Source organism: Carettochelys insculpta, chromosome 3, assembly GCF_033958435.1.
Source record: "Carettochelys insculpta isolate YL-2023 chromosome 3, ASM3395843v1, whole genome shotgun sequence".
NCBI classification, from domain to species: Eukaryota; Metazoa; Chordata; order Testudines; family Carettochelyidae; genus Carettochelys; species Carettochelys insculpta.
In genome coordinates, this window is record NC_134139.1 from 12,229,149 (window position 1) to 12,249,999 (window position 20,851).

General features: G+C 39.8%; 1 protein-coding gene across 3 annotated transcripts in view; it reads left to right on the forward strand.

Annotated features, from left to right (window-relative positions):
• The window catches only part of SLX4IP (SLX4 interacting protein), a 167,010-nt gene that overhangs the window by 43,473 nt on the left and 102,686 nt on the right, over positions 1-20,851 (forward strand). The window lies entirely within an intron of this gene.

Here is a 20,851-nt window from a genome sequence, read left to right on the forward strand (position 1 = left end):
GGCCCTTTCTGGCATGGATTTCATTTCAGTACCTGGGGAATGCAGCCCTCCACACCCCTGACCCCTGATCTTTGGCATGCTCTTCTTCTGCATCATCAGGGAACAAAATGGGCAGAGAAGATGGGTCCTAGAAGCCAAGACTTCCCCAGTGACTGCAGGGAGCGGAAAGCTTCCTTAATGGCTGCATGGTCAGTAGAACCAATGGCCTCTCACGGTATTTCCCATCCCTCTTCCCCCAACCTACCACTCTTTGTTTTTAATTTTTTACTGATTTTTCTCCCATTTTAAAATTTTAAATAAAAACTAAAAAACTAACAAAAAATATCTGAACGTAAGGTGCCATTGGTATTACATATTACTTCAGTAGAAAGTCCTGAGTATTTGCAAAACATTAATTAAAATTCTATTGAAAATGTTCCATGGGCAGGTGGCATTCCAGCTTATCTGCCTGTTTTAGGTGGGTTTTTTAAACCTTGTGGTTTCTAGTAACACAGGTACAGGTGAATATAGTAACAACACAGAAAAGGAACTTTCTGACGTGCAATTTGATCTCTCTATTGGAAGAAGGGTTTATAGATCCATTTAGCCACTTTACTGCCCATGGAGAGTTTGGTTTAGGATACAGTCTTTACACAGCCATTGCTGTTATAAAGTTGCATTTTTCTTCCCCTTGATAGGAATTGTTTTCCCAAAAACATGGTCCCCAAGATACTTAGTTGAATACTTCGCTTCCTTTGTGTTAGTTGTTTCTTACTGATGTCATAGCCTTTCAGCTACATTGAGAATATTATATTTTTCTGACTTCCAGCCCTGCAAACTTACCTTCGAATCTGAACATTAAACTGGGTCCATTTACTTTTGTATGTCAGCAAGCCCTAAAGTTTTCGATCCTCCAAAATAATCCTATTGTCCTTAAATGCATAACTCCACTATCTTCAAAATATGCCTCGGTTACATTTGTGCCATCTCATGGTCTTCAAATTGAACCCTCAGATCTGTGCAATAGGGCTCTTATGGGAGAATTTATCTCTGCACTCAAAACTTAGTTAACAATTTTGTTGATGATGTGAGATTTTTAATGTCTTCTAGGTCTTGCTTTCACTCACTCTTAGTTGACATGGATGATAGTAGTGAAATCAGTAGAAAGCTTGCTTTTCACTACAGCAAGCGCATATAATTATGAATGTATGCAATGTTCATGATTTGTTAAATAAGGTATTACTGTATTTCCACAGTCACGTTTTAATTGTAAAATGGCAGTTCAAAGTATATCAGTTACTAAGCCTCTTCTAGTATATGCCGGACAAATTATTAAATTTATTATCTATGCACAAAAGGTGTGTTTTTGGAAGAGGGGGTTCAGATAACTTGAATTCTGGGGATTTTTTTCCTGGGTAATTCCACTTAAATTAATTGGCCAATATTTTCTTGTAAAAATGGACCATTCCGAATAGTTGTTCTGTGGGGGGTCCTTAGGTTTTAGTGGGGATGGATGTACACAGCTGAAAAACTGAAGTTTCATTTTTTTCCACAGAGCAAATTATTGATATTTCCATTATAAATAAAATAAAAGAGGAGGAAGAGTCTGGCATGTTAATCTCACCAATGAACTATCTTGTTTATGTTTCTTTTATGCTTTCACTTTGTCTTTAAAATATAACTTATCTGTGTAGTCGTTGCACTTTACTGAAAATGGCCAGTAATTTTTATATAAGCATTTAAGTTCACAGCCCCAGTTGGAATGCCTTATTTGGCTGTAGGATTCTTCACAGAGATTTTCCCCTCTTTCAGTCCTATCTTTACACCATTAAATGAACGCAATTTAAAGGCAGGATTATCGTCAGGTCACAGTGAAATTTAAAACATCGGGGACAAAGTGCATTTAGTATAGCTGGAACTGGAAATAAACACATAAAGAAATGTATATGGCCATACTGATCGTTGTAAATTAAGTGTCAAGATCTCAAATCTGGGCAAGCATCATAAGAATTTATAAAGTTCTATTTAAGCAGTCCATTCTCCTCACTTTAGACATCTGTTACTGGTTATTTTTTGAGTGACCACCAGTACATTATACAAAAAGGAACGTGTTTTTTGTAAGATCTCTGCTAATGTGGCAGATAAAATCCCAATGTTTGATAGCAATGCCAAAGGGCAAAGAGGTGCTGAGCAATACGCCTCATCTTTACCATAGCTTTCCTTCCTGGAAAAAGCAGGCTTTGACAGTGGGAAAATTAAGATAGTGATAAGGAGAGGTGGAAAGATGCTTGGGAACTGAGAATGATGTAGACCAGAGCTGTATTTCGTTAACCAGGAAGAAAAAACCTGCTCTTAAATTAATGTGCCAATAACTATTTTTTCACTGATTAGAAATAAAAATAGAAATTATAATTTACACAATCTTGTTATGGTAATAAATTAAAAGGAAGGATGAGTTAAAAACAACATTGCTTTTGTTGGCACATAAGAAACTGGCTCTGGTTTCTGCAGTTTGTTTACCCTGGCAACACATTTTTGACCTGTTTATAAAAAACAATGTAAATTCTTACTGACTATGTTCAAATACTGTGTTCTGCTCATAATAAATGTTTTTAAACTGATGCATTGCTAGGATGAAACACAATTTACGGAAGGGATAGAGTGAATTATTGAAAATTGTCCACAATTTTGGGGTATGTCTACACAGCATTTTTAAGTGAGCAGGAGCAGGCCTCAGCTTGGGTTCAGAAGTCCACTGTTCTCCCCTCCAATGCTATGTACACATAACCTGACTGTTTTCAAACACAGCTGAATTTGTTATTGCTGTTTTGAAGGTTTTTTGTGGCAGGGTAACATTTATTGCATATAAAGCACTTAGTTGTCTTTCTTTCCTTTTATGTACCTGAGGTGGTGAGATCAATTGCACAAAATTAGCAGCAATGACACACAGGATTATGAGCGAATTATTTAAATACTGCTTGCTAGATATGAATGGAACAGGTCAGATGCCCTGTTTTCTTCCTTTGACCTGTCCTGTCTGTGCAAAGGAGGAAAACTTGCTTCACACACTGACAGACTTTCTGCATGCTATGGGCCTGTTTACACTGAAGAAATATTTTAAACAGTTAAATCAGTGTAGGGAATGTGGCAGCAGGAACGCAATGCTGCTGAAGGCTGGGAGGAATGTGTCTCCCAGAGGTCATCTGCATGAGAATGCAAAGGGCTGCAGGTGTGATACCTTTCAGGCAAAGCCTAATGGGTAGCAAGTAAGCCATGAGATTTGGTCTATTGTAAACATGTAGTTGTAAAACCACAATTTAAGATGACACTTAGTGCGGGAATTGTGAGATCTCACCAATGCTCTGGGTTGTTGTGGGGGACAGGGCAGTCGCCATAGCTGCATAAGACATTGATTACACAGGGCTCCCTGGTTTAAAGCATTGTAAAGAAGGAAAGGAGGGGTATTGGTTGAGCCAGCTTGCTGAGTGCCTTGGCCCTGCCTATGCCTTGGCCATATAGTTATAAGACTGGCTTGACTAACCCTCTCCCCCAGTTGAAAGATAGAGCTGGATACTAGGGTGTTTGTGAAACCCCACACTAGAGATATCAAGAGTTGAAATCACAGAGTGGCAGCTGGGGTCATGCAGAGCTGAAATCACAGGGTTCTGCCCCAGGGTGATCGCAAGCAGTGGGGTTGGGAGCAGTGGCGGACGACGGTGGGCGGCTGGTAGGAGCGGCGGTGGACAATGGCAACTGGTGGGCAACCGGTGGGAGGAGCAGTGGACGACGGCGACCGGCGGGTGGCCGGTGCGAGCGGTGGTGGACTGGCGGGCAGCCGGTAGGAGCGGTGGCGGACCGGTGGGCAGCCGGTAGGAGGAGCGGCGGACGACGGCGACCGGTGGGCAGTTGGTAGGAGCGGCAGCGGATGACGGCGACTGGCGGATGGTCGGTAGGAGGAAGGGCGGACGACGGCGACCGGCGGGCGGCCAGTGGCAGCGAGGGGAGGCTGCAGACAAGTGCACAGCTAGTACTGCCCTGGTGATGTATCTGTGGGCTCTGGGTTTGGGACTGCACCGCAGAAGGTACACCCTGTAACTGTGAGTGGGGTAAAGGTCCAAGAGCCCTAGCAAGAGACTTGGTTCTACTGCATATGGGAATGGTATCTTGGTAAAGGGGCTTGTCTCTTCTTTGCTTAGATGTAGTGCATCTGTCACTGTAACCTTGGGGTAGGTTATGGTCATTAAACAAGCCATTTCTATCTCCGACTCTGTGCTCACAAGGGGGGGAGGACCGCTTTACAGGCACCCAGCATGGGGGTGAAATTGTCCCAGGCCACCGGGTGGGGGCTCGAGCCAGTTGGTTGTATCCTTGACAGGAAAACCCCACAGGCGCTGAAACCGGCTCTTCTGGCAGGCATCTGGCATTAATAGAGGGATTACATCAGTATAAAGCTTTGTACAACCACTGAGAATTTTGACATGGATTTTAATGGGGCCAGGATTTGGTCTATGGTGTAGACCCAGTTTTAAGGTGGATTGTCCTGTGTTGGTGAAACAGATGATAATACCTCATGTCTCCTGAAGATAAAGTAGAAGGAATTTTTGCCCAGATTTGCACGAGGTAGTAATTGAATGATGATTTCAAATTGTGAAGAAAATCAGAAAGTATGAAGGAGTCTGAGTGGAAGTCTCTAGTGAAATGTGTTAATGATAAGACATTTGTCTAAAAGTTAGCATGAAGAACACTGCAGAACTGAAGAAATGCCAGTCAACTTGGAAAATAAATTAGCTTTTAGATTTTGTGATATTCTTAGCTGTGACAGTTTAATAATGATATTTTTAAAATCATCTTAGAGTCTGTGGGTGTCTTAGAAATTAGTTCAGTAACAGCCAAATTTTTGGAAGTGTGTTTAATAGATCAAATGTATTCTTAAAACAGATTTTGCAGATTTCATTTTGTGTGAATCTAATTCTAGTCACTTCAAAATTCACAATGTTTATTATTTTAAATCAGTTTAACGTTTTCATGCATTTTATTTTTTTTATTATTATTATTGTCCATTACCCCCACCCTTTGACAAACATAATTGTGGGACATGTTTTCCAATTAGTAACTCAGTTTGGAGGAAAATTAGAAAAAGTTGTCTTTAAAGAATTAAACTTTCAACAACAGGTTTGGTAATGCTGTTTTGTTTTGTTTTTGTTTTTCAAATAATCAGCTAGTATTTTAGGTGCATTTAGGCTACATTTTATTTTATTTACTAATTCAATTTCCTATTCCCCTTAAAACAAAATCTTTTTTTTTTTAATTTTTAGAATATAGAAGAATTTGCTCATTAACAATGGAATCTCTGTTATCTTTCTATTCCTATATTTGATTTCTCTGAATTCAAGAGAGCAGGTCACCTTCATTGTTATTAATAAAAGAACAACGTGAAAGGCATATTCTCTATACACATTGTACTGTAAAACCAAATGTTCAATAAAAGCCGAGGTTAATTTATTCATGGTTTTTCATTTCTTAACCCACCTACATGTGCACAAAGAAACCAGTCATTGTGCTTAGTAGAGTAATAGGCAATAAAGAAGTTGACAGATGTAGCTATAGGTTATCCAATGTCAGTGTGAAATATTGTGGGATTTTTCCTTTTCTGTCATCTTAATATTTATTTTTCTAAACAAAAATTAATAACGGTATTTAGCATATGTCTAGTTTTCCTCTTTAGGGGGGTTTACCTGCTTGATTAAGTCAATAATCCACATAATACCTCTACAAGGGAGCCTGCTAGATAACTATAAACTCTGTTTTAGAAATGTGAAACACAGAAAAGTTCAAGCCAGGTTCAAATATGTTCACTACATTTTGGAGTGACCCAAGTTTTGAGTGACCGGCTTGAGACACAAAGGGTCTGATTTCAACATGTTGAGCACATGGAGCTTCATCCAAAGTGAATGAAATCTCTAAATGTTGAGCATAGTTGAAAATCAAGTCCTAGGTGCTCAGGATGGATACAAAACACTGGAGGTACCCAAGTTTTGTGGGTGCTTTTAAAAAGTTTGGCAAAGTGACTTGCCCAAAGCCACAGAATGGGTTAAGGATATACATGGGATTAGAACACAAGAATTCTGGACTTTTTTACTGCTGAACTAAGCATATTAGACCAGGAGTCTCAAAATCATTTATTCTTAATAGCAACAGTTGAAGATTGGACTGCCATTCTTTTTTTTTTCCTTTTTACTTCTCTGTGACCAGATGTGTTCCTGTCATCAGACCTTGCACATATTGTAATAATCTTGTAACAATAACAAAGAGCTATCATCTGAAAATTAATAACTTGCTGGTCAATAATATAATGGTAAAATGTGTCTAGCAACACTATATGCAAAGTTATGAATATAGACTGACATTATGACTGAAAATATGTTTGCCAGCAAACAGGAGTAGGGGAGGAGTAAGTGAACCTGTTTTTCAAAGACAAAGGATGAGCTGATGCCTCTAGCCAGGTAGCATCAAAGTTGATTTACAATCACTGATCAAGTGAACATTCTTTGGCAGCAAAAGGGGGCAAGAGCAGATGGATCTGTATTTTAATAACAACATGGCATCTCTGTCATCCCAGGACTCTGAGGCTATGTCTACACTAGCCCTCACCTTTTGGAGGGGGCATGTTAATGAGCGGTTTTGGAAGATGCTAATGAGAGGCTACCATGAATATACAGCACCTCATTAACGTAATGGGAGCTGTGCACAGTTTGAAATTGCTGCTGTCGGAACACATGCTGCCCGTGTAGCCGGGGGGCCTTTTGAAAGGACCCCTGATTTTGAAATCCCCTTGTTCCCATTTAGCTTTAGGAAGGAGAGGCTTTCAAAATCAGGGGGTCCTTTCCAAAGGCCACAGCTGCACGGACGGCATGCGTTTCTAAAGTGGCACTTTTGAAGCATTTGCAGCTGCTATTATGCTCATGAAGTGCTGCACATTCATGGAATTGCCTCATTAGCATTTTCTGAAATCCCTCATTAACACCCCCTCCAAAAGGAGGGGGGTAATGTAGACATGGCCCATGTTTCAGTACTGAGAGTTGGAAGAACTTTATGTATGTTAACTCTCAGGAAAATGCATTTCAAGGGGTGACTGAATTATAAAAATGGGGGGCAAAGACACCTCAGGTATATTTCTTTCACCAAGGCATAGGAACCAATCCTTTGGACTTTGGGAGCAGTGCTGATCTGAGAATTTTTTCAGCCCTATTACAAGGAACTCAGCTGTCTAACTCAGCACTTTTGCCGGCAACGTTTTGCCCCTCAGCCATGAGGCATAACGCTGCTGTCGACAGATTCTGTCAACAAGAAAGCTGTGTGGATGCTCTGGGGGGCCTTCTCGCAACAGACAGGGCATCCTATCCACTGTGCTTCTGGGTGCCTGTTTTGTCAAGAGAGCAGCAGGGGAGTCTGGCTGCTCTGTCGACAGAGTGGAGCACTCTTCTAATTGGCTTTTTTATGTAGCTGCACTGTTGACAGAAGTTTTGTTGGGAAATCTCTTCCGATAGTGACTTCTGTCAACAGAGCGCTGTAGTGTAACCATAGTGTTAGAACATAACTTGCATCTGTTGGGCTGCTTGTGAATGATCCAAGTTGGGAGATGCAACAGCTAAGTATTGTGAGGCACAAAGGTCACAGGGCAAGTGGTGACACAGCTCCTCACTGATCTGTATTGCACTCTAGAATGTGACAGTTCCATAGTTTATATATATATATATATATATATATATATTTTGAAGAGCCATACTCAGGAGTATCCAGTGCCTGTATGAGCAGTTTGCTCCATGTATTTCAGGCTTTTTATTCTACATGCTTTCTAAAAGCTATTAGGCAATTTAGCTAAAAACTCCCCTTTTTTAAAATTCGTGACGTTACTTAGACCTAGCCTAACCCCCCCTAAATTTAGCTGTCATGAGTCAAAGTGATGCTGTGACACTGCACCTTCATATTTTTATGGAAATATGTTTTTGAATATGAATGGGCATAACTCAGGTGTGTATTATGCAAAAAAGGCAAGTAATCTCTTTCAAAAGCTTGCAGTCCCCTGAATGTGTATATTCTCTTTTTGTGCAGTTACCATTCTTGCATGTGAAATTTGAAATACTTACAAACATACATCTGTTTATTAATCTGGGTCAGCGGTCAGCAACCAAAATAGCAAGAAGAGCCATTTTTAAAAAAAAAATTGGTAAGAAACTCAATAATTCAAAAGCCACAGTGCATGTGAATACGAGATAGTCCTTAATTAATAACATCAAACCAAACTTTTTGTAACTCTATTTTAAGAATGGCGCACACACAATTATTTCTAATGTGATTCATGTTTACTGCAGGACATTCACAGACTTTTCACATATTCTATTTCCTCTTACTTTACATGTGCGTGTTCGTACCTCTGTCTTCCTGACTTTCACTCCAAAACCTTCTCTCTCTCTCAGGAAGACACTAAATTCTGAATAATTATGGTTTTGTTTTTGAAATCACTGTACTTTGATAAAATACTCTTTTATATATTTGCCATCTGTGAACAGCTTACCTTGTTTCGTGATTTCTTGGGGTGCCACAAAACTAGACACAGTTATGCTACTTGGTGATTTCACCCATGTAGCAAATGTGTTCTTATTTTGCATTGTTTTGAGTAGCAGTTCCTCCACAGCTTTTTTTCTAACATCTCCAGCTGGACACTGTTTGGCAAAAGTAGTGTGTTTTTTTTGAGAAAATGCCTCTAGATGTTTCATTTTTTGTTGTTGGCAAATTTATTATTGCAAATTAGACATAAAGGGAGCCCAGCCAAACTTGATATAAATGCAAAAGATTGGGTCCATTCAGTTTGAAATGCTCCATTTTCATTTGTGATTTGCCTCTTTTTGAAGCCATTCCAATCCCACTTTATGCCAATTTTGCTTCACATTTAATTTCAGTTTTCTTTCTTAAAATGCATGTTGCCCTTCAAAGCAGGAATGCTGCAAGCTTCGCTTTACTTTTCAAAATCAAGACTTTATTAGCAACATGATCCAAACACAAATTCTGTATCATATCCCACAGTGCACTACCCATATTAATGGGGAAGTTATTCAACATTTCAAGATCATATATTGTTTGCTATTTAGATATGAGTTCTTCACTGGGGTTTTAGACATTCTCCATTTATCTAAAATAATCAGGATTTAAAAAAAAAAACAAAAAACTTTGCAATTATAGCATCGGGAGTCATAAAGAAATTCTTAAAGAGCCACAGGTTGCAGGCCCCTGATCTAGGTTTTCTAGTGAAAGCTGCTAGTGGTACTTAAGGAAATTAGTAACCTAGTAGTCAAGACAGGAATTTGTGAATAGTCTTGTTTTTCCTGGAAGCCTAGCTCTGATTGGTCCTAAAAAGGCACATGGCCATACCTCCTGGGGCTAGACTCCATCTTGAATTTGGTATTTTTCCACAGAGGGTAGGGGGAGTGGGACCAAAGACTTCCTGCCCTAGGGAAAGTTTGTTGAAGGAGTGGTATACAAATGATGGTTGTTTTCAGCTGGTTCCATAGAATGCTACCAACCCAAGAGGGTACATGAAAGCACCTGGAAACAAAAGAACTTTAACAGCAGCGGTGGAGGTGAGCTGCTAAACCCACATCTGAAGAAGTGGGTCTGGGCCGTGAGAGCTCATCACCTAATAAATTGTTTTGTTAGTTTTAAAATGCTAAATGACTGCTTTTTTGTTGTGTTGGGATGCAGACTAACACGTCTACCTCTCTGTTACGATACAACCAGATCAGAAGAAGGTCAGCTTTGACCTGGACAGCTTAAACTGAAATAAGTACTGGGGTGAAAAATTATTATTTGTAATAATTCGAGTAAAACTTGTTCACAGACTAAGAGTAATGTGGGGTTTTGATCCCATCGGGGCTGTGCTTCTGGGTGCTGTCACGTCCCTGTAATTGGGCTATCCAAGAGCTGAGCTGTTATTAGTGTCCGTGTTACTCTGCTGGGGGGGGCTGTTACCTCAACTCTGTGCCTTTGCTGGGAGCTTCTGGCCCAGCAGAATGGGATGGTGGTCACCCCAGAAGGAAGGTAGGTGGGCTCAGTGGTATGATCACCTCGTCAGGTGACAATCTCAAGGGAATCTCAGTGATCCAACCTGTCACAGATACTCTTAGCATTATAGTAAGATTTTTGTTACTGGTCTTACTGAAGTCTGTTTTTCAAGATGGCCTATAGTTAGTTTGCCCTCTTATAAATAACCCAAAATACTTGAACAGTTTTTAAATGTACATATCCCCATATAATTTGTGTATTTCAAAGTGCTAACATTTTATCAAATCAATATTTTCTATCAGTCTGTTGCTGCTGGGTTGTTTTCTTTTTCATTCATTCTTTTTAATTATGCATAAAGACAGCCTGTATATTTAATCCAATCCATTTTACGGCACATTGAAGCATTCTTTCTGGAGCGTGTTCCCAAATATTCTCTCTCATCTGCTTATTCGAGGTTACCTTTATAGCTACTAACCATGAACTTTTGCTTGTATCTTCACTCTGAGATGTTTTACCCCATTTAAACTTTGATTCCCCTTTCCCAATAGTAACTGCTGTTGTAGTCCCCCCCTTCTTTAACTCAGATTGTAGGCTCATGCTGCTACTTTGAATTTTTTTTGGCAAACAGAAGGCTAGATTTTGCAACTCTTATTCATGTTGAATAGTATTTTAGTTGTTGAGTAATGTACAGTATTCCTTAATATAAGAATTTTATTTAAAGTGTATCATTTCTATAATATGCAGTTCTTGAAAGAAAACCACATACTTTGTTCTCTCATAATTTTCTGAAATCTTTCCAAGTTTAGTTTAATCTGAAAGATAAATCCAAAAAATTAAAATAGTTTTTCCATTATTGAAATGGAAAGTATTAAAAACAAACAAAACCCCCCTTTTTAGTGTTTAGAAAACTTAACACCCCAACCCCACCCAAAACAAAAGCAACTTAAAAAGTAGAACCAAAAAAAGAAAAAAACCACCCTTGTAAACTTGGCATGAACATAGTGTTTGAGAAAGAAAGTTAACTGACACAAGTATATAAAATAAAACTAGTATTTTTTAAGTTATAAGGGTTTAAAGTTACAAGTCTGTGCATGTGTAATCAATATATCTTTAATCTGCTAAATTATTTTGGCATAAGGGTTTCACATCTGCAGATACTTTATACTGGAACATGGACTGCATGTGGTGTTTCTTTTTTCATAAAGAATTGCCTTCTGCGGTAGGTAACTTCATAAGATCGGGTAAGAAAGTGTGTTCGAGGGCAGGTGGGCCTTTTCTCATGCTGTAGGTGAGGAGTCAAAATCTTCCTGAACCAGCTGCATGTCCAGGGACATGGACCAGTTCGCTGCCTGTGATTCTCCCCCTCCCATGCTACTGGTAGGGCAGAAGAATGAATCTAGCCCAATTTCCTGCAGCTAGTGTAAAATGTATTCAGAACTCCTTTTTGTCCTCATTTGAGAGACTTTCTTTACTTTTTACTTTACCTCATCTTCACCTTAAAAGAACTTAGCATCTTTCCGTGATATCAAGATGCAACATCTATTTCCTTTGTCATAACAAGCATCAAAAGAGATGGTAGTTTTCTGCCTGTTTTTAAATATAATTTTATTGCAGTTAAGCAATTTTGTAGTGACTCTAATTAGTCTTATGTATTGTAGACTATATTTCATATGTCCACATGGTTTGTGTGTGAGGGGAGATATAATATCTACACATACATACAAATTAAGAAAGGTTTGGAAACTGTTTTATGCAAGTGTATAATTTTTTTTTCAGGCCAACATATATAAAGGCTTGTATTGAAAAGGCTTAAAAGTATCTTTAACTACCATTTGTGTCTTCATAACATTTTTTTACTTTTTTTATTTCTCTGGTTGTGTTCCCCGCTCTTATTGGCCCCCCTATTTCCTCTGCTGCCTTTTAACAATTTTTCTGGCCTAGAGTCCACTTTTAATGCTAAATTTGTTATTTAAAAATTGCTAGAGTCTTCAAGGAACAGTATTATTCCTGTTGAGCCCTATTCTGACTCCAGTGATCAAGTACAGACATGTAAAGTTTTTCATGCTTAAAAAAATAATAAATAAATTAGAGGATCAATGTAGTTTCAATACTAGAAAGCTAGTTTTGAATAACGTTTGAAATGTCAGTTGGGCTATGGGATTAGAAGGGAAAATTGTTAAAGCTGTCAGTTCGATGTTGCTGTGTATAATGACATCCATTGCCACACTGTCTGAGACCCTTTCAAATATTAATTTACCTGTACATAGACCTTTTTAGAAGGTGTTACATTTGTTTTATAGATGGGGACAGAAGGGGAAGTGCCTCAGGGGGAGGGATAGCTCAGTGTTTTGAGCATTGGCCTGCTAAACTCGTGGTTATGAGTTCTGTCCTTGAGGGGGCCATTTAGGGATCTGGGGTGAGTGATTTAAAAAAAAAAATCTGTCAGGGTCTTGCGGGGGGTGGGGCGTGGAACTGGACTCAATGACCTCTGAAGGTCCCTTTCAGCTCTATGAGATAAGTATATCTCCATAATGGCTTTCCAGGGTCACACAGTAAGTCTGTGGCAGGAGAGAGACTTGAATTGAGCTCTTCTGAGTTCATGCCACTGCTGTGACTACAAGGCCATCCATCCCTCATCAGTTCAGCTTCTTAAGATGTAAAGTTTATTTCACATGGTCTGGTGTGGAGAAGGGTCACTTGTAGCCTTTGGATACTTCTTTCATTAATAAAAGTGCCTGTGACCACTGTGTTAAACATTGACCTTGACAAACAGTAAATGACCATATTTCAACTGCTGGTAAATAAAATAAAATGTTAATTTAATCTTTGTTGTAAATTTATTAATCGCTCAGGGTCTAGAAGAAACTGGGACTGAACATATTCAGGAAAAATCCTCCATTTTTGTCTTAGAGTCAAATTAGAAATACCCTTTGTTTCCAGTAAATGTAAATAAAATACATCATGGAATTTTTCATGCCTCTAGTTACCCTTTACTTCTCTGTCCATTCTTTTTATTACTAAACCCATTTAGGAGAATAAAAACACACCATAATGAATATGAGTTGCTAAAGAGACGATAATGTCTGTTTGTGCCTTCATTTGTGGCCTGTCATCAGTGGCTTCACAGATTGTTAGAGCATTAATTGTAGCACTTGAGAAGGAAACGGTGCATGTAACTTGTTGGGAGCTCAGGATATCTGTCCCCAGTCTGGCACCAATGTGATTTTGCACTTTTTTGTTTTTCTCAATCCCTTTTGACACAGGCAGAGGCGTAGTATATCCCTTTCCAAAACAATGTTGAAATTGAACAGATATTTGCAGCCTTTGTCCCAAGGAAGAGCTTGCATTTTGCAATTGCTTGAATTCCTGCCCTTACGGCTTCTTTCCAGTTGAAGGCAACAAAACTGCCTTCAGAATTGCATTGGTTGGCAACTGGAGTAAGCTTTTTTGCTGTCATGCATTTTATGTCACTTTTTCAAGAATATACCTCACAGGGCAGTTCCTGGGAGACCAGCTCTGAACTTCAGATACTGTTGGGACTGTAGGATGCATTTTTTTTTTTTAAAAGATGAAGTGAGCTGCTTCATTTATATAAAAACTATCAAACTGACCTAGCATTTATTTGGTGTTTAAGTGAAGTAAGTTTTCCCCCATGCCATACCCCAATCCTCTCCTCTATCCCCAGCTCTGGCTGGGCCAGTGTGGGGGCAGGCTCAGAGCTGGGCCAAGGGTGTGGGTTTTTTTCCCTGGCACAGAAGCAGTGTTGGGGCTGGAGGCCAGGACTGTGGAAAAGAGCCACAGCTCTAGCGCAGTGGCAGTGAGAGTGCTGAGTCTGTTTTTCCCAGCCCCAGGGAGAATGACCAAGAGGGCCTGTCCTGGAAATGGGACAGGTTTCCTGGCCCCAGTATGAGCTTGGGGGGCAGGTCTGGGGTTTGTGGCCACAGCACCTCGGGGCAGTGGGTAATTTTGTGGGGAAGATACGGGGAGCAGAGGGGCTCCCCCTGCAAGGGGCTGTTGTTGAGTGGTGATGGGCGGGGGGGTTGGGTAGAGGGACAAGCTGTTTCCTGCCCTTGCTGCCCCCAGGGGTGAGTCTGAAGTATATTGTTCCTCCTGTCAGTGCTCCTTGCTTTCCTTGTTCTGGGAAATCCTGGGATTAAAGGCATTTCCCACTTTCAGGCACAACCAAACCCTGACCTTGGTTTATATTAGGCTAAGAGAAAGCAGCATACCAAATTTTGTGGTTGTACCTCTCAAAGTTTAAGAGGAGCTGCAGCATAGACAGACAGACACACCTACAATACTAAAAAAAAGCAGTCAAGTTAGCACTTTAAAGACTAGCAAAATAGCTTATTAGGTGAGCTTTCGTGGGACAGGCCCACTTCTTCAGACCATAGTTGATTTTCTTTCATTATGTTGCCCTTTATGAAAATAGTTGATTTTTTGAACCTGTCAGGTTGTGTGGAGCATTTGAATAATTGTGATCATTAACAACAACGTGTCAATACTGAGCTGGAATTTCTCAGTCGTGGGATTTACTGCTGCGTCAGACTTGGAACTTCTCGGGTTCTCCATTATTTCCAAATACCAAAAGTATGTAAGAGGTTCCTCATTTTCTCTTTCCAGTTCTGTCTCAATCTCTAGTGCTCTCTGCCTGTCAGTTCTTCTCCAGGGATGCCTGATGATTTGCTCCTGCTCTGGTGTTGCTTCCCAGATTCTGGCTTCTGTGTTCACAGTATTTCCAAGAATTTTTGTGTCTCTGTTCGCCTTCTCCCTCCATTTTTGTTTCCGCCTGGCAAGAAGATGGTCTTAGAGCAGAGATGGGCAATAACTAGCCACAGACTGGATGTGGTTTGCCAGAGTTAGCCTCTGGCTGGCTGCCAGATGCTTTATTTACTGGGCATCTGCTGGTACTAGTGCTCACAGTTCCCACACATGGGAGCACAGCCACAGTTCGATGCTCTTGGCCACTAGTAGCTTTAGGAAGTGGCGCAGCCTGGGCTACCACTGGGGATGTAAAATCCTATTTATTTAGCTGATTAAATGTGAAATTAAATATGGGGTGCATCCTAACTGGAAGCCCCTGCCTGGAGTGCCGACACAGGTCGAGGGCACTCCAGAGCAGCTCCCACCTAGAATGGCCTGGCCTAGAAGTGCTGAAGGCTCTCCAGCCTGCAATGGAGAAGCCCCCATCTGCAGTAGCTTGGCCTGGGTGTGCCACTGAGTAGGGATGCTCTAGTCAGGCTGATGCACCCAGCCAGCCTCCCTAGCTTACTGGTTAAATGTTAACATCCCTAGCTACCACTTCCTGGAGCTCTCATTGGCTGAGAACTGTGAACTGAGGCCAAGAGAAGCTGTGAGTGGCTGTAACTGCGGATGCTCAGGTAAATAAAGCATCTGGCACCCCACTAGGCACTAACCCTGGTGAACTATGTCCAGCCTGTGGGCCGCTTATTGCCCACCCTGTCTTAGAGGGAGCACTTTGAGGAAGGCTTTGTGCTCCTGTAATTTACTGATAAATCCCCAGATATTTGTCCCTTACACCCTTCATCCTATTCAAAGCACTAAGTGTAGGACTTTCATTCTTTTTGGAAGCTTAGTTACACCATTCCAAAGAAGTGACTCGTTCTTTTCTGAGGATTCCCCTAGTCATAACTTTTATTCACTCCAGTCCTAGGCTTATGAAGCAGAGCATTCCATCTGCCTAAGCACTCTGAAGCAGATGATCCAGGTTGCCACTGTCCTCCTAAAATTTTGGAAGTTATGGTTAAATAGATCAGTTCCCTCTCAGGATAGCCAGACCGGTAATTCAGTCTTACCCTACACAGGAAGTGGTGCTGGTGATTCACCTGACTATATGTTTCTCATCCTTTTTGTACCTCCTGTAACATCACTACTTTTTTTTACCAAGATTCTTCTCTGCAACACATTTTGGCCAAAAAAGAGCAATTCAGCTAGAGCCTCTAGATCCAGACAGTGTTTCCAGAAGCAACTTGGAAGTATTCAAGCACCTTTTGAAAGGATAAAGTTCATTGGTGAGTCCTTTTTAAAAAAAAACAACAAAACTAAAACATCTTACATCCTTACCCTTGAATACAATAACCATTCATCCTTCCCTGAGATGCTCCAGGAAGCTTCAAGAAGCTTTGCTGTAACTTCCAGCTGCAGAGACAGTTCTTTTTGATCCATCCAGGCCAGGAAATTCTAACATCAGACAAAAAGCTTCCCCAAATGCAGGTTAAAGACAGTGAAGATCTGCAGGTCCAAGTCCTCCTTCCACTAGAGATAAGCTCAAGGGTTTCTTTGGGCTTTATTATTCTTTTAATGCAAACTGAGTTTATATCTGTGGTGGACTACAGATGATTATATACATTGTGGCATACCTAACTGATGCCAGCTTTTTGACCACCTGCGATATCATCAAGAGATGATCATCAAGATGTAGTTCTTTGCCTCCCTGTTTCTGACATGATGAGAGGGTGGAATAAAACTGTAACTACTGTTAAATATGACAATGTCCAAATAGGAAAACTACATTGAAAGGAAGCTGCAACCATTTACTGAACACAGCAGTTCTGAAAGCTCGCATGCTGAGAAAAGCTAAGCACTACATCTGAATTGTGAAACATATTTCAGACTGGTTTTAATTAAAATTCATAAGTTGACCATTTTGTTGAAGTCAGCAGGCGTCTTGTTGAGAAATGAAATCATTTGTGACGGCAGCTGTACAAAAAAGCTAATCTGTTTCTCTTCTGCTCTGATTTTGTTCTCATCAAAGATTACAGTGAGTAGTGTTTCCTAATTTTACCCCTCCAAATAAATAAATAAATGAAACTAAGGAATTGGCTGCCAGTGAATGACTGATAGTTGTAAAACAATTTAGGACTGGCAAAACTGAATGTGAAATCATCATTCCTCTCTGCCAGTCTTAACAATTATTCTCCTTGATGTTGCCTGTCTTTTCAGGCTACTTGAGATGCTGAATGTGCAAGAACAGCAACTAGTGTGTGCATCATAAACAGATTATGTGCACTTTTGAAGTTAGAAGTTAAACTTATGAATTTATTTTGATTTGTCGTCTGAGTTTTGGACTCTTTAATAGTCTTGCCTGTTTGAAAGACTGTGTAAAGTCACTCATCTGGGCTTATCCCTGGCCAACGTTTTAGGCTGTAGGCAAGCAGCATTGTTTGCCTGGCAAATTCAGACCATATCCAAGTAGTTTGCATTTGGATTCTGTAAAACAAACAAACAAACAAAAAAAACAAAACATTTTTATGCCCCATAATCAGTGAATTTTTGCAAGCTGCCTGAGCCCAGAATTTTGTTATGAATAAAATTCTTTTGCTGGGACAGAACATACTGGCAGTACCCTTAGATTACTTTAAGACCTTTGTTTAAGAATTGAGTGATGAACGTTAATATATAAACAAAATGTTTCAGGCTGGGGAAAGTAAGATTATTTTGAAGTTCCTAGAATTAAGACAGGATAAAAATTGGATTGCTAACTATTTAGACATAGCTCATCACTTTTCAGTAAAATAGCCTTATTAGGTGGTTTTTGAATTGCCAATTTTAATTGTATTTTTCAATGTGGTATACTGTTTCAAGTGGTATTTTCAGAGGTTTAGATTACACTGTTGCCAACCTCAGTCCTTGAAAATCAGATCAACTGAAGTTATTAAATTGGTTTAAGAATGATGATTTTTTAAAATGACGTGTTCGTCTTCACCTTTGATTTTTGAACATTTAGGGTTTGTTTTTTTAAAGTGTTTTCTGAAACTGTGAGGGTTGCGAGCTCAATATTTTCCTAAAAAGAAGCTGAGATTCCTAAGAAAGCACAACTCCAGCAGACTGGGCTTTCACGACCAAATATTGTGAGACTTGTTAATGACATTAAAATGTTCAACACCGATGTTCCGCTGAGCAATATAAGTCTCAGCTGTTTTGTTTGTTTGCTGCCTTTGGATTGGAGGTCAGCATGCAGAAAGCTGCTTCATCAGCTATGTTGAGATTCCTTTCTGACAGGTGCCTAGTATAGATGCAAGGTAAAACCTGCACAAGGGCCATTCCTTCCATCACAGGTCAGTGTCTTAAGTATTTGAAGAATTATTATTAGTGAGACTCAGCAGGCGTGCTGCCCACATAGCATCTAATCTTGGTGATCCCTTTCTTCCGTATGTCCTTTTATGAATTCATTCTAAATATATGCTACATCATTTACTTCTTTAGTGTGTTATATTTAAATGGTTCCAGAGGTGGTGCTTGAGGGAGAATTCTCCACGGCTACGTTTTTGGATTGGGTTTGGAGTTCAGTGCTTTTTTCAGGGAGCCTTGTATATTTTGACTATACCTTTGCAATTCTTTAGATTTTTCACTGCTTTCTTTTTAGTTCTTTTAAGAAATACATTTTAAACTTTTAGTCTCTTTTGTGTAATTTGTACTGGCTTGACACATATTTTAGCATATGTTTCATTACACTTGATAGAAACAAGTATTACATTTTACACATAGGCTTAACACGTATAGCAACAAGCCTTCGAGATGGCACTATGGGTCAACATATCTTTAAATAAGTTATCAGACAGCTTTGCTGCAACTGGTGAATTAGGAAACCACTTTTCTTCCCAGAAGCAAACAAAAACAAAACACAAAATACCTCTCTAACAAATGACCTCTGAAATCACGCTTATATGTTTTTCAGCTATAAATATTTTCTATATCCAGTGCAAAATGGCTTAAGGAAACATTTATCATTCACTAATCATTTTTAAATTAATCAGTATTAATATCCTCAGCATGCCCAGTGTTTGAGCATGTATAGCCTAATAGCTTTATTTTACCGATATTGTTATGCGCTGTCTATAACTTTGAAGTTTGCCAGTCAAATCAAAAGTGTGCTGGGATCAACTAATGATTCACTAGAGATTTTTTAGAAATACTTTGTCATCAGTTTAGAAACTTGGAAAGGTTTGGTATTGCAGCCATCTGTTAATTCTTGGATCTCTGGAGGAAAGAGAAGGCTGCCTTTTGAAAAATAGATCAAAGCATTCTGTTCTTTCAGTGAGTGATACCTATACGTAACTTAGAAGCTTTGCAAACTGATTACACAGTGCCTGTGTCATCTGAGAGTTTTGTATTCTACTATTCTACTTACTGGTGCATTGTTGATCTTACATTATTTTGTAATTGCAGTAAAACCATTGTTGACTGCTTCTGGTCAGTAATTACTTCTGAAAAAAGTATTAATCTGAACTGTGAAGTAACAGGAGAAATGTCCAATTTACGTATTTAGCATTCTTTTAGAGTAAGAGACACTCAAGTAGCATACTTTCTGTAATACTATGAACATTAGGTCTCAATGTGCCTTTCAGCCTGAGATTAAAAAAATGCTTTATTTTATAAATTATTTATTTAGCTATTATAAGGTATATTTCGTCCCACAACAGAAATGCTGGATTTACAGATGTTTATCAGTGAAAATCAGTGCCCTGCAATGTTTTAGCACAAGAAGTGAAGCACACACTATTCATCTGCAACCCCTGGGGAAATTTATGTGGTAGAATATAGATGTCTTACTTTGGATTTGGCTGTGACTCCATGAATAATGTTTCCTACTTCTGTTAAAAGTTACTGAGTACTGTAATGACCATCTGCAATAACAAAGAGCCCTGTGCACTTCAAAAACTAACAAATTTAGTTGGGCATAAGTTTTTGTGGGTGTAACCCACTTCCTTGGATGCACTAGAGTAGAAATTACAAGATCCGGGACAAATGCGCAAATATGCATATCAAAAGAAAGGCATTACTTATCCAGTGTAGGACCAGTGTTAATGAGGCCACTTGTGTCACGGTGGATGTAGCTCACTCCCAGCAGCTGATAGGGAAATTTGAATATCAAGAGAGGGAAAAATTTCCTTTGTAGTGAGATAACCATTCTGAATCCTTATTCAATCCTAATTTGATTGTGTTAAATTTGCAAATGAATTGCAGCTCTGCTGTCCATTTGTCCTTTGGTGCAGAGACTGTCAGATTTAGCCAATATCTATGGCAGAGGGGCGTTGCTGGCACCTGATGGCATATATCATGTTAATAGGTGTGTAGGGGAATGGTGTGCTTTATGTGGTTAGGTCCTGTGATTGTGTCACTTGTATAGCTAGGTGGAAAGTGTTGACAACAGGGTTTGTTGCAGGGACAGGTTCCTGGGTTACTGTTCCTGTGGTGTGGTATGTGGTTGCTTCATGTATTTGCATCATGTATCTGCTCCAATCCCTTAGACAGAGACAAACATCTACAAGATCTTTGTCAAGCTTTCTTAAAGCCAAAATACCCACCTGGGGAAGCAAAGAAACAGATCGACAGAGTCAGACTAGTATCCAGAAGTCACCAACTACAGGACAAGCCCAACAAGAAAAATAAAAGAACACCACTGGCTATCCCGTGCCACCCCCAGCTAAAACCCCTCCATCACATCACTGACAATCTGCAACCTGTCCTGGAAAACAATCCCTCATTCTCACAGATCTTGGGAGACAGATCAGTCCTCTCTTGCAGATGGTCCCCCATCCTGAAGCAAATACTCACCAGCAGCCACACACCACACCCTAAGACTACATGTAGATTACAGCAATTTGTCAACAGAAGTTTTTGTCAAAAGATATCTTCTGACAAAACTTCTGTCAACAGATCGCGGCCAAACTTCCAAGCTGATCGCAAGAGCAATCTGCTCTGCTGACAGAGAACAGCCAGACTGCCCAGCTGATCTCTGCACAAAATGGCCAACCAAAAGCACAGCAGATGGGGCTGCCCAGTGTCCCAG